The sequence below is a fragment of the Mirounga angustirostris genome, unplaced genomic scaffold, assembly GCF_029215605.1.
Source record: "Mirounga angustirostris isolate CCGP_5_RB_7025 unplaced genomic scaffold, mMirAng1.0.hap1 SCAF_11, whole genome shotgun sequence".
Classification (NCBI taxonomy): domain Eukaryota; kingdom Metazoa; phylum Chordata; class Mammalia; order Carnivora; family Phocidae; genus Mirounga; species Mirounga angustirostris.
Window position 1 is genome coordinate 15,376,989 of NW_026991719.1, and position 10,999 is coordinate 15,387,987.

Genomic DNA, 10,999 nt, shown 5'->3' on the forward strand with positions numbered 1-10,999 from the left:
TTGTGCCCTATTTATTCTAGTCACAATTGTACACACAAGTCCAGAGTCCTTCGGGCAGTGGCTTTAGTAAAATGAATAAATTAGGGTAAAATCTTTCACTCTTCTGATTAAAGTATCCGTGTAGTCCAATTTCAAGATGCAGGATTCGTTTTAGAAAAAGGTATCGGGGCGCCTGGGTAGCTCAGTCAGTTACGCATCCGACTCTTGATTTTGGTTGAGGTCATTTTCTCGGGGACCTGACCTTTGGCCTCTGCGCTCAGCGGGGACTCTGCATGAGATTCTCTCTCTCCTTCTCTCTCTGCCCCTCTCCCCTGTGCTCTCTCTCTCTCTCCCAAATAAATAAATCTGAAAGAAAGAAAGAAAGAAAGAAAGAAAGAAAGAAAGAAAGAAAGAAAGAAAGAAAGAAAGAAAGAAAGAAAGAAAGAAAGAAAGAAGCATCAAGATGCTGGTGGAGAAATCTGAAGTTTAGTTATGTGGAGATGTGTACCAAAACCAGAAATGATTCTCCATACCTTTTACCATAAAAGCAGTTTGTTGCCTGTCTGAATGTTCCAGTGTCATTTTATTGGTACTCATTCTATTTTCAGAGTATTACTTGCTACTGAAAGAAAATAGAATCAGGTTACAATCAGATCCTTAGTTCAGGAGCACTGTAATAATATCCCAATTTGCTGGATGCTGCAAGTGAAATCACTGGGTAGCCGAACAGATGGGGCCCTTTTACGTTCAGCTAGAGCATACTCAACCTTTGACATGAGATCTGTTTGTAAACCAAGAAATGTTAGCTTAAACCCCAGGGCCTCTTAAACCCTTGACCTCTCTGAAAAATGCTAGAGGATACGTTGAGGCAAATAGTTTAAGAAAGTTCAAAATAGCAGTAAGTGCTTGATGAACATATTTGACTCCATGACATTTCAGCCTCGTTGGTCAGGGAAGATCTTTTTTTCCCTTGAAATCACTTTGGAGGTAACATGATTTTTCCCTTGCTACTCAGAAAATATCTTTACTTGTCATAAAATGAAATAAAAAACCTCCAAGCCCAAGCATATAAAAGGCTTAAATGCATGAGCCTTATCATGATCTTTCCTATTGTAGTTCCGAAATTAGTCCTGAAATTCCACGGAAGGTGCTGAAAATGTCTCTTTTGCATTTCTTTTCTAGATTGTTCCCTCTCTGAGGAATGGTTACCAGAGTCTTTTAGAATGACTTATATTTGCTAATTGGATTAAAGGTGTGATAACGGAAGAGAGTTTTTTTCAATATCCCAGTAACATTCTTAATCTGGGAAACAGATGTTCCCACACCTTTTTGCATCTTTGTGTTCAGTGATTACAGTAAGAAGATTTCAGAATCTTCCAAACAGTTCAAATTCATTTTCCACACAGTTGGAAGTGGGAAGCCATCAGGATGAAGGCCTTGAAACTTAAATATAATCAACAGGAGTTGGAAGAAGGTAGAAAAGGGAGAAAGGAGTCTGAGTTGTTCTTACTTGTGGTTTCTAGATTTCTCTCAGCGCTCAAAGTCATCCTCCCGTTTCATTCATTTATTGGAGCAGTTAATGCTTTTTATGATCTCATGCACACAGAGAAAAATATAAAAATGCATTTACCAGGTGGAAAACGAAAGATAATTCTGACTTAGGTGGTCATACTACCTTCATTGTAGATAATTCTTATACCTAAAACACTATAAAAAGGCAGTTTATCATCTATCCATTAGAAAAAAGGTGCTAAAACCAGATAAAACCTTCTCCTATCTTTCACAATAATTTTGTCTTAACTTGCTTTTCTTTCGTCCAAAAATGTTTATATAAGTTTTGTAGGCCATCAGTATTTGAGAAAACGGGAGGAAAATGATTCTTTTATTATCAAAATACAGGTCATAATGAAATATATGGTTTCTAGTGTTCAGGGTGTATTTTGTTTTTAAAGCCACAAAAATCTTCTTACAGTAGCACCCTGGTTGAAAGTTTTAACAAACTTGGTTTTTAAAAAAGTTTAGTAATAATAATAATGGGAAAAATCCTTTGGCCGCGTTCATCTGTGAGAGTGATTAATCTGGTATTATAAAACCTCACATTTTCCATAACCGATATTTGGAATCAAAGATGTGCAGGACGTCTGTCTACATCTGATGTTATACAAAAGCCTTGGCATGCATAGACATGGAGATTCTTGGGTTCTGCTCCCAAAGATTCTGATTCATTAAGTCTGGGGGTTTCCCTGGGAATCTGCACTTTTAACAAACAGCCCCGGGTGATTCTGATGTTAGTGGTCCAGGGACCATTCCTGGAGAATGGCAGTTTTGGAGCTTGTCTGAGATTGTAATGGTGCGACTCAGCCCTGCCCACCACCCTCTCCTCACACTGCTATTACTAAATATCCCTCAACAAAGATCTTCAGGGGGATGACTTTCCTACAGCTCCAATATCTTGAAATACATTCTGAATTATCCTCAATTATAACAATTATGTTTGGTTAAACACCTTTGAGTTACTCACTAAAATACTCCTGCAATTAGTGAATGCACAAGGGCATATCTGGTAACTCTATTAATCACACTACACGTTTGGCCAGAACCTCTGGTTAGATAAGAGAGGTGGGGCTGCCTAGTCACCCAGGTTTGAAATCCAAATGAAATGTTAGAATTCAAACAAAGGGCTCTTAGCCTACCACCATTATATATCGGAAAAGCGATTGTGTCATTCAGAGCAAATACTCAGAGATGGTGCCTATACGTTACAGAGATAGTAAAAGGGTAAAGAGAAGGGGATGAATTACGACAAAGACCTGGCTATTTTGACAACTGGTATATAGTATGGTCTGTTTCACTGAATTTCATCGTATATTCCTTCTGTTTCCTTCCTAAATCAATTTAGATGTGTTGACTCAAGCTATATTTGAAAAGGCTTCTGGTGAATTCTAGACTGCTTCTGAATGGTGTATCCCTCATCACGCACACCTGGAGGCAAGGAGGCGTCAGGAAGTGGCTGTACCAGAGAATGGCTTTTCTTCCCCTGGGTGAAAGCTGGACCATGTCTGCAAAGGAGGCCAGACAAGCTCTCACAAATAAGGTACAAGACAGAGTTCCTATGAGAACCAACTATTTACTTTCCCTCTCTTTTCTCCTCTGTTAGCACCCTGCAGAAAAGAAAGGAAGTGTGGTAGAATGTATTATTGGTTCACAATTCTTCCTTTTATTCCCTTCCCTGTGCTATACTTCACTAGGTAGATGATGCTTATCTGTCCCATTGACTTTGAGTTTGGCCATACAGAGGTGATCATGAATGAGTTCTGATCCAAGATGCTAAAAGGCACTGCAAATTTCTGCCAGACTTTTCTTGTACTTCTGTTATCTCCCTGAGAAGAGCATGCCCTGGGCAGCTGTGGATTTCAGAATGAGACACACGTGCAACAGGCCTCACTCTGATTCATAGCCTTAAGCAGAGCTGCCGTAACTGGCCTGCAGACACATGAGTGGGAACAATAAGTGTCGTTTTAGTAAGCCACCCTGATTGGAGGAGGGGCTTGACTGTTATGCAGCAGCATCATAGCATTAGCTGACTAATACAGGAGGGTAACTGCCATTTACTCAGGACTCACTCCTTGCCAAGCACCATGCACACTAACTCCTTTAATCTACAAAATTTCTGAGCTCTATTGATGCTCCCCTCTTTCATGACACATCTGCCCAGAGAGGGAAGGACCCACAGCTAAGAAGTGGCTGGGCCAGAAATTCAAATTCACACGTTCCCCTGTCCAAATACAGCGATTATTTCATGGCTCTTTCCTACCTTCCTGCAGTTAGCACCACAGGTTGTAGCAACATAAGAAACAATTTTGCTCTTTTATGAAGTGCTTTACAGTCTGATGCATTTTTATGTACCTTTTTTCACCAATAAGAAAATGTCCAGTTACAAATTGGGGTAGTTCTGTTTAGCTCTTCTCTAGATTGAAACACAGCCCTTGAGATTTGAAATGGTGTCTTCCGTTTGGAAAGTATTGTGCTTTAGAAACCACAGGAGGGCTTAAAATAGACTGGAATATTCTGAGGTTATAGGTATGAGAGAAAATGTACCAGATAAAAACCAGTTGAGCCAGTGTTTGGAGCCTTTCTTGACCAAAGCAGACAGATTCCATAGAAACTTCTCAGGACCATCCCTCTGACCACACTGGAGGAGACAACCGCTCAGAAGGCATCACCGGTATGGTCACTGTTGACAGAAGGAACAATATTTTCCAACTCGGGCTGCACATTAGAATCACTTGGGGGGCTTAAGAAAAACAAAATCTGGGCCCTACTGCCAAACAAACTCAATCAGAATTTCTGTATTCTGCACATCCATATGTTTTTAAAGTTCTCCAGGTGATTCTAATATAAAGCCAGAGTTGCATTCCACTAAACTAGAAGATGGGACACAGAAAATGTATTTGCTGACATTTAACATTGAAAAATAATTCCAGGGGCGCCTGGGTGGCACAGTCATTTAAGCGTCCGACTTTTGGTTTTGGCTCAGGTTGTGATCTCAGGGTCATGGGACCGAGCCCCAGCATCGGCATCGGGCTCTGCTATCAGCACGGAGTCTGCTTGTCTCTCTCCCTTCCCCTGTGCCCCTCCCCTGCTCAAATAAATAAATAAATCTTTATGAAAAAAATTCCAGTCCGTGGCCCACACCTGGAGATTGGAGTGAGGTCCAGCTTTGCGTGTCTTTGAACTTCCTACACAGTGACTCCTCTGTTATCATTCTTTATCATCTCTTTTTCCTCCACTGAGTATTTACTGAATCCAGACTTAGTTGCTGACATCCATATCTATGTCAGTTTCTACAACAGTGTTTTTGTTGTTGTTGTTTTTTAAGATTTTATTTATTTATTTATTTGACACAGAGAGAGAGACAGCTAGAGAGGGAACACAAGCAGGGGGAGTGGGAGAGGGAGAAGCAGGCTTCCCGTGGAGCAGGGAGCCCGATGTGGGGCTCGATCCCAGGACCCTGAGATCATGACCTGAGCCGAAGGCAGACGCTTAACGACTGAGCCACCCAGGTGCCCCTCTACAACAGTGTTTGCCAAGGGCTAGACTGTAAAAATCTACAGATTTTTTGTAAGAAATTCACTACAACTGAGATCAGCTAACGTAATGGGAGAGCTGTTACTAGCTTCACTAGCCAAATAAATAAATAAACAAAAGCAACATCTGTCATTTACATTGTGTCTATGTATGGTTCACACTCTTCTAGAAATATTTCAGAGCACTGACATTCTGGTTTAATTTGCACATTCAAGTTCCCAAGGATTACCTTTGATTTGCATAGCAGGAGACTGAGGTCCCATATGCCAACTGCTACCTCACTCCTACACAGAGACCCTCTTGTGGTGCTTATCAAATGGCCTCCCCGGGCTATGTGGGAAACTTTCTACTTCTTCTTTTTCCCTTAAGATTCTATTCTTAAGTAATCTCTACACCCAACGTGGGGCTCGAACTCCCAACCCCTAGATCAAGAGTTGTGTGCTCTACTGACTGAGCCAGCCACGTGCCCTGAAACTTTCTATTTCTTTTCCCAGTAAGACACACAAACTTCTTACGGCACTAGTGGTAATTAATTTCAATACATTTGAATGAAAATACTATCTAACATTTACAGAGTGTGTTCTATGCGCCAGGCACTATTTATAGTATTCTATATGCATTAACTCGTTTAATCCCTAACCCTATGAGGTAGATGATTTATTGTCCCCATTTTACAGATGGCACAGAAAAGTAAGGTGCCCAAGGTAACTAACTTATTAAATAATAAAGCTGGAATTTGAACTTTCCTGTATGGATACTATTTATCAATTACCAATTTGAAAGGGCACCAAGTGTGGTCAAATAGTATCTAGAGTTAGGAGATTTAGGTAAATATTTTCAAATAAACAATGCATATTTAAAGAAAACAGTCATTCCAAGCAATCAGAGTAACTTTCTGATGTCTCTAGGTCTTCCATGCTTTTCCACTTCTTATCACAAATGCCAACCTGATGAGTTAATAACAATAAGAGAAAATGATCAACTCACTCAGGCATATGAGACGGGTTCAGTGTGCTCATACTTGCGTCCAAACAGGAGTTCAAAGGCAGGGTGACTAATGAGTATTGCATGAAGGTGCAGTTGGTAGGAAGCATCAGAACAAAGTGTCCTTGGCTGGCTTGCTTCTGCATCTTCTGGAGCACCCACTTAAGGGGGTGTGGAGAGCAAGTGAAAGCAGGAGATGGATTTCTTCTGTAGAAATCTTCAACAATGAGGAAATTGAGATCAAGGGTGAGAAGCAACTCCACGTGACATTCTGCCAAAGGGCAATCCCTTCTGGGAAGGGTTCAATGCAAAGGACTTACCCTAAGAGTTCTCATCACTCCCGCACATCCTCAGACTCAAGCAGCCACCCCTACATATCCGAGAGGAATAGCCCAATCCACAATGCCCCATTTATCCCACTTCTGCCTTTGAGAGAGGAAGACCTCATCCACTGTCACAAAGGCAATGCTTTGCCAGACAAAGCAGTAACTTTTGTTTGCTTAAGAAGCACGCCTATAAAAACCTTTCATCACTCCAGATGTCTTGGGCCAAGTTCTTTCAAGTAAGTTCCATAGGGAAGAACTTTTGAAACTGGATCAAAAATGATAATCAGTGGGGCGCCTGGGTGGCTCAGTCGTTAAGCGTCTGCCTTCGGCTCAGGTCATGATCCCAGGGTCCTGGGATCAAGCCCCATGTCGGGCTCCCTCCTCGGCGGGAAGCCTGCTTCTCCCTCTCCCACTCCCCCTTCTTGTGTTCCCTCTCTCGCTGTCTCTCTCTGTCAAGTAAATAAATAAAATCTTAAAAAAAAAAAATGAGAATCAAAGCAGCCACAAAATTCACGTCTGTATCAGGCAAGCCAATGGTTCCCTCCTTGTCCTGGGCCGTGAATCTGACCACCTCACTGGACGAATAGAAGCCATGCAGTCAAAGCCTCTGTCTTCCTTCTCCTCCTCTGTGCACGGCACAGATTTAGGGATAATCAAATAGGAGATAGCTTTGGCAAACACGTTTTTTAGAGTTTCGTTGATTATACTCTGGGGAAAATCATATTAAAAGGAACTAGATTGATTTAATTACTGAATTCACTCATCAGTCATTTAGTGAATTTGCCTCCAGGTCTGATTTCCAGTTGCATTTTAAATCTCAAGCTGTTTTCAGAATCAGATTTATTCCCCCCTCATCCTCCCCATCACCTCTCCTGTCCATATCCCTCTATCTCCGCCATAGACTCATCACTACCCACCTGAAGTCTTTCTTTCCCACAAGGACCTTAGTGGGACTGAAGCTGAGAATTCCAACATGACTTCTGTGGTGGGAGGAAGATCAGAGATTTCCCTATAGATGAGTCTGGATACTCAAATACTATAAAAAGCCCTTGCTCCCTTCTGAGCTATTGCCCAGGAACATTGTTCACCACCTCAGCCTAGTGGTTTGGTGCTCTCAAGTTGGATATGAGAACCATCACCAACTTTCAATGCCCTTATGACAACAGAGTTGTGGCTTTCAACTCCCATCATTCCTGTAGACTGGACTTACTGAGGAGCTACAGAGAAGGCATGAAGGGTCCTCATATGAAGCAAGGTGTCCCTGCTGAGTCCCAAACCAGGAGTCAGTGTCAATAGACCCACCGATTCCTGCCATCCTGGTCTTACTTGAGTTGACTTGAAGTGCCTTTCATTTGGGGGCAAAAAGAGGAGAAAAACCCCTGGTATCTGCCCTATGCCTGATCTGAAGAGTGTCTGAGAACCTAGAAATAAAGTGGTCAGGGCCTAAAGCTGAAGGGACTCCGTTCATCAGAGACTCTCTGTCATGGTGGGCCCAAGAAGGGGTCATGCTCCTCCACCCCTACTCTGCACTGAAGGGTCTGGAGTGGCCACTAATGGAGAATGACAGTTCACAGAAGAGAAACAGGTGCCTACTTGGCAACTGTCAGGAACTAGGTACTTGACAGCAAGGACGGCTCAAAAGAATGTGGGCCTTTCTTGAATACCTGTAAGACACTTGTCCTGTGAAGTCCCGGGGACATTAGAAGGATTGGTGGGGGGGAGGTTAGTGATGTACTAGGAGCCCATAATTTGGGCATAAATGTTCACGTGACATCATTTGTACCCCAAACTGCTAAGAGCCAGGAAGATTTTAATTATTCTAGAAAAGAGTGTGCTTCCCAATCTCCTTGAATAGGATAATACAGATTGTGTTTTGTTGGACTACGTCCATAATATTAAGGTGATCTGTGAAAAGCGGATTCAATAGTCAAAATAGTTGGAGAAACACTGGATTTAATAATGTCAAACAGATTTCGTTACTGGAAAACTTCTCTCCTTGAATATGCTGATGGGGTAGTGAATCCCTGCATGGGTCGAGAGAGGCTAGGTTATACTGCAATAAAAACTGACCCTAAAAGCTCGATGGCTTCTACCAACAAAAGTTTCTTCCTCGCTAGCTCTGCTGTACATCAACTTCCTATGTGGACCTAGGCTGAAGAAACAGACTCTGTTTTTTGTTTTTGTTTGTGATAAATACTCTCATTTTTACATATAATAAAATGCACAGATTTCATATGATTTTGTGTGCAGAAGTGCAGGGAGGTTAATGTCTGTGGGACAAACTTGGACCAGTGGGGAGATGGGAAGTGGCAGAGAGTCAACAGGTAAGTTCCCTGTTTGTGTCCCCTCTGCTGGACTGCAATGAGGCACGGTTCTTCCTTCCCCCTTAGCCACGGGGCCAAGTGGGTGCCCCTGAAAGAGCCAACCGTGTCTCTCCTGCAGTTTGTTGGGAAGCCAGTGCCACAGGGTATCATCTCACGTTTGAATCTCACGCTTCTCTGTCCTCACGTTGGCTGCCCTGGATTATCCCTCCCATGAAAGCATTAGCATTTCAGCCTTGCCTCAAGCTCTGTTTGCCAGGGCACCCGGAATAAGCAATGTGGGTAAATATCGGAGGTTTCTGATCTCATAGACAGACTGATGGAGTTGCTCTCTTAGGCCTCCTAGCTAGCTACCCTTCCATCTCACATAGGACACTCTCAGCTTTTGCTCATGCTGTTTCTCTGCATGGAACATTCTTCCTGTGGACACATGCATGGCTTACTCCCTCACCCCCTTCAGGTCATTGCCCAAATATTACTTACTCACTGAGGCCTTCTCTGCTCTCCTATTTAACATTGTACCTGCACCCCACTGTATTCCTTCACCCCCATTTATTTTTCTTCATATGTCCATATTGTATCTTCATGTATCACTCTCCAAGATTGATAGATTTACTTACGTGGTAAGGCCCATGAGAGCAGGAACATTCAGTACGTATTTGTGGGTCAGACCGATGAATGGATGGATGGCTGGATGGCTGGATGATGGATGGACGGACAATGGATAAACAGACGGATAGAAGGAGCGGTGGGTGATAAGGAACTTCTCTCTTCGTGGCTCAGGATCTCTGTAAACATAGTGTCAAGAGCATGGGACCTGGAGTCAGGCTCTTCAGATCTGATCTAGTTGGATGGAAACACCCTGTGTGACCTTGGGCAAGGAGAATCATTTACATTTGAAGTGGGCTTTAGAGTTTAGGGTGTGCCTTCACTGTATTTTTTGCTTAGATCCTGAAAATAACTGCAGGATGTGTAAGTCTTACCTTTGTTTTACAGATAAGGAAACTGAAGTTCAGAGAAACTGGGTGGCTACACCTGAGTGACACACACCATGACAGAGAAACATCATATGAGGGAAGAGCTCCCCGAGGTTGTACGACCCTCTTCGGTTCTAAATTATGAGCGGATATATAAGTGAAGGAGGGCACCCTACTTCCATGATGATTTTACAAAATAGTATCAAGCACTTCGTGACCACATTGATGTTCATTAAACGAATTCCCAGAAAATATGTATAATATTGCTGAGCTCAAATGACTTTTACAAGGCAGGAAATGAATGTATTTTGTCTTAACAGTATTCCAAATGCGCTCTCCGCAACGTGATGTCGTATTTCAAATGATAAAAGTTCTCTGTCAAGTTCATTGTCTTTGAAAGCTCGGACAATCGAAGGTCAAATGCCAGAGAAGAGCCGGGCGTTGGGTAAACAACGTCGGGTTTATTTTATTCCATAATTTACTTACCACAGAATTCGATTGATGCTTTTAAAATGCTTTTGAGGATGGCTGAGAGAATGGTGGTATTTGAGAAGCTGCTAGGGGCTCTGCCCTGAGACTGAGGAGGGTGTGGGGGAGATTTGTGGATATAGATACGGGGCGGTGGGGGGGTTGGGGGGGGAGGGGGGTCAGAAGTCAAAGGAACAGCCACCAGGGTCCTAGTGCCGCTGGGAAATCAGCAGATGTGCTGGAGGTTTGGAGTTGTCAAAACTTTCTGTAAACCAATGCAATCAAAACCCAAAGCTGCCCATTTCAAAGGTCTATGAAAAGGGTTAATTATGGTCTAGAAAACTCTGCATGAAGAGGACTCAAAACATTTAAGAGCCTGTCAGTGGATGATTTTTTTCCCTTCACTTCTGCCGGGTTAAGTTTTGGACCCAAAGTATGAATTCGGGGTGTGCAGACTTTTAAAATTCTACTGTGAAAGATACAGTCCATACCCGCTGGGAATTTATTCTCCACTAAGCCAGCAAAACCCATTTATGTAGAAAGTCAAAAACAGATGAAACATATAAATAAGTATAAAGAAAATGGAGCTATGCTGGGACCCATATTTTCAGCTCTGAATTTCAGCTCTGGCTGTAAGCTGATGAGCCAGGGGCTTTAAGAGAATTTGGTGAGTGTCACCCCTGGAGGACCTCCTCGGGGAGCATGTTTGGAGACTGCACCCCCAGAGGGTTCCACGGGTGTCTGGTTAGTGACTTCACACCAGCCCTGTGCTCCGAAGGGCCCTGACTGGGGCTTAATGTTCTGCTGTTGTCACACTGACATTCTTAATAATTTTAGTTTTGAATTTGTGTGGGTT

The 10,999-nt window shown here is 42.7% G+C and overlaps 1 long non-coding RNA gene across 1 annotated transcript; it reads right to left on the reverse strand.

The window, feature by feature from the left end:
• Window positions 1-523: 523 nt before the first annotated feature.
• LOC129046111 (uncharacterized) lies at window positions 524-6,259 on the reverse strand. Its single transcript, XR_008506874.2, has 3 exons — window positions 6,055-6,259; window positions 4,078-4,213; window positions 524-601 (listed from the first exon to the last, which is right to left on the reverse strand). It is a non-coding gene; the product is annotated as an uncharacterized LOC129046111 (long non-coding RNA).
• Between the last annotated feature and the right edge of the window lie 4,740 nt (window positions 6,260-10,999).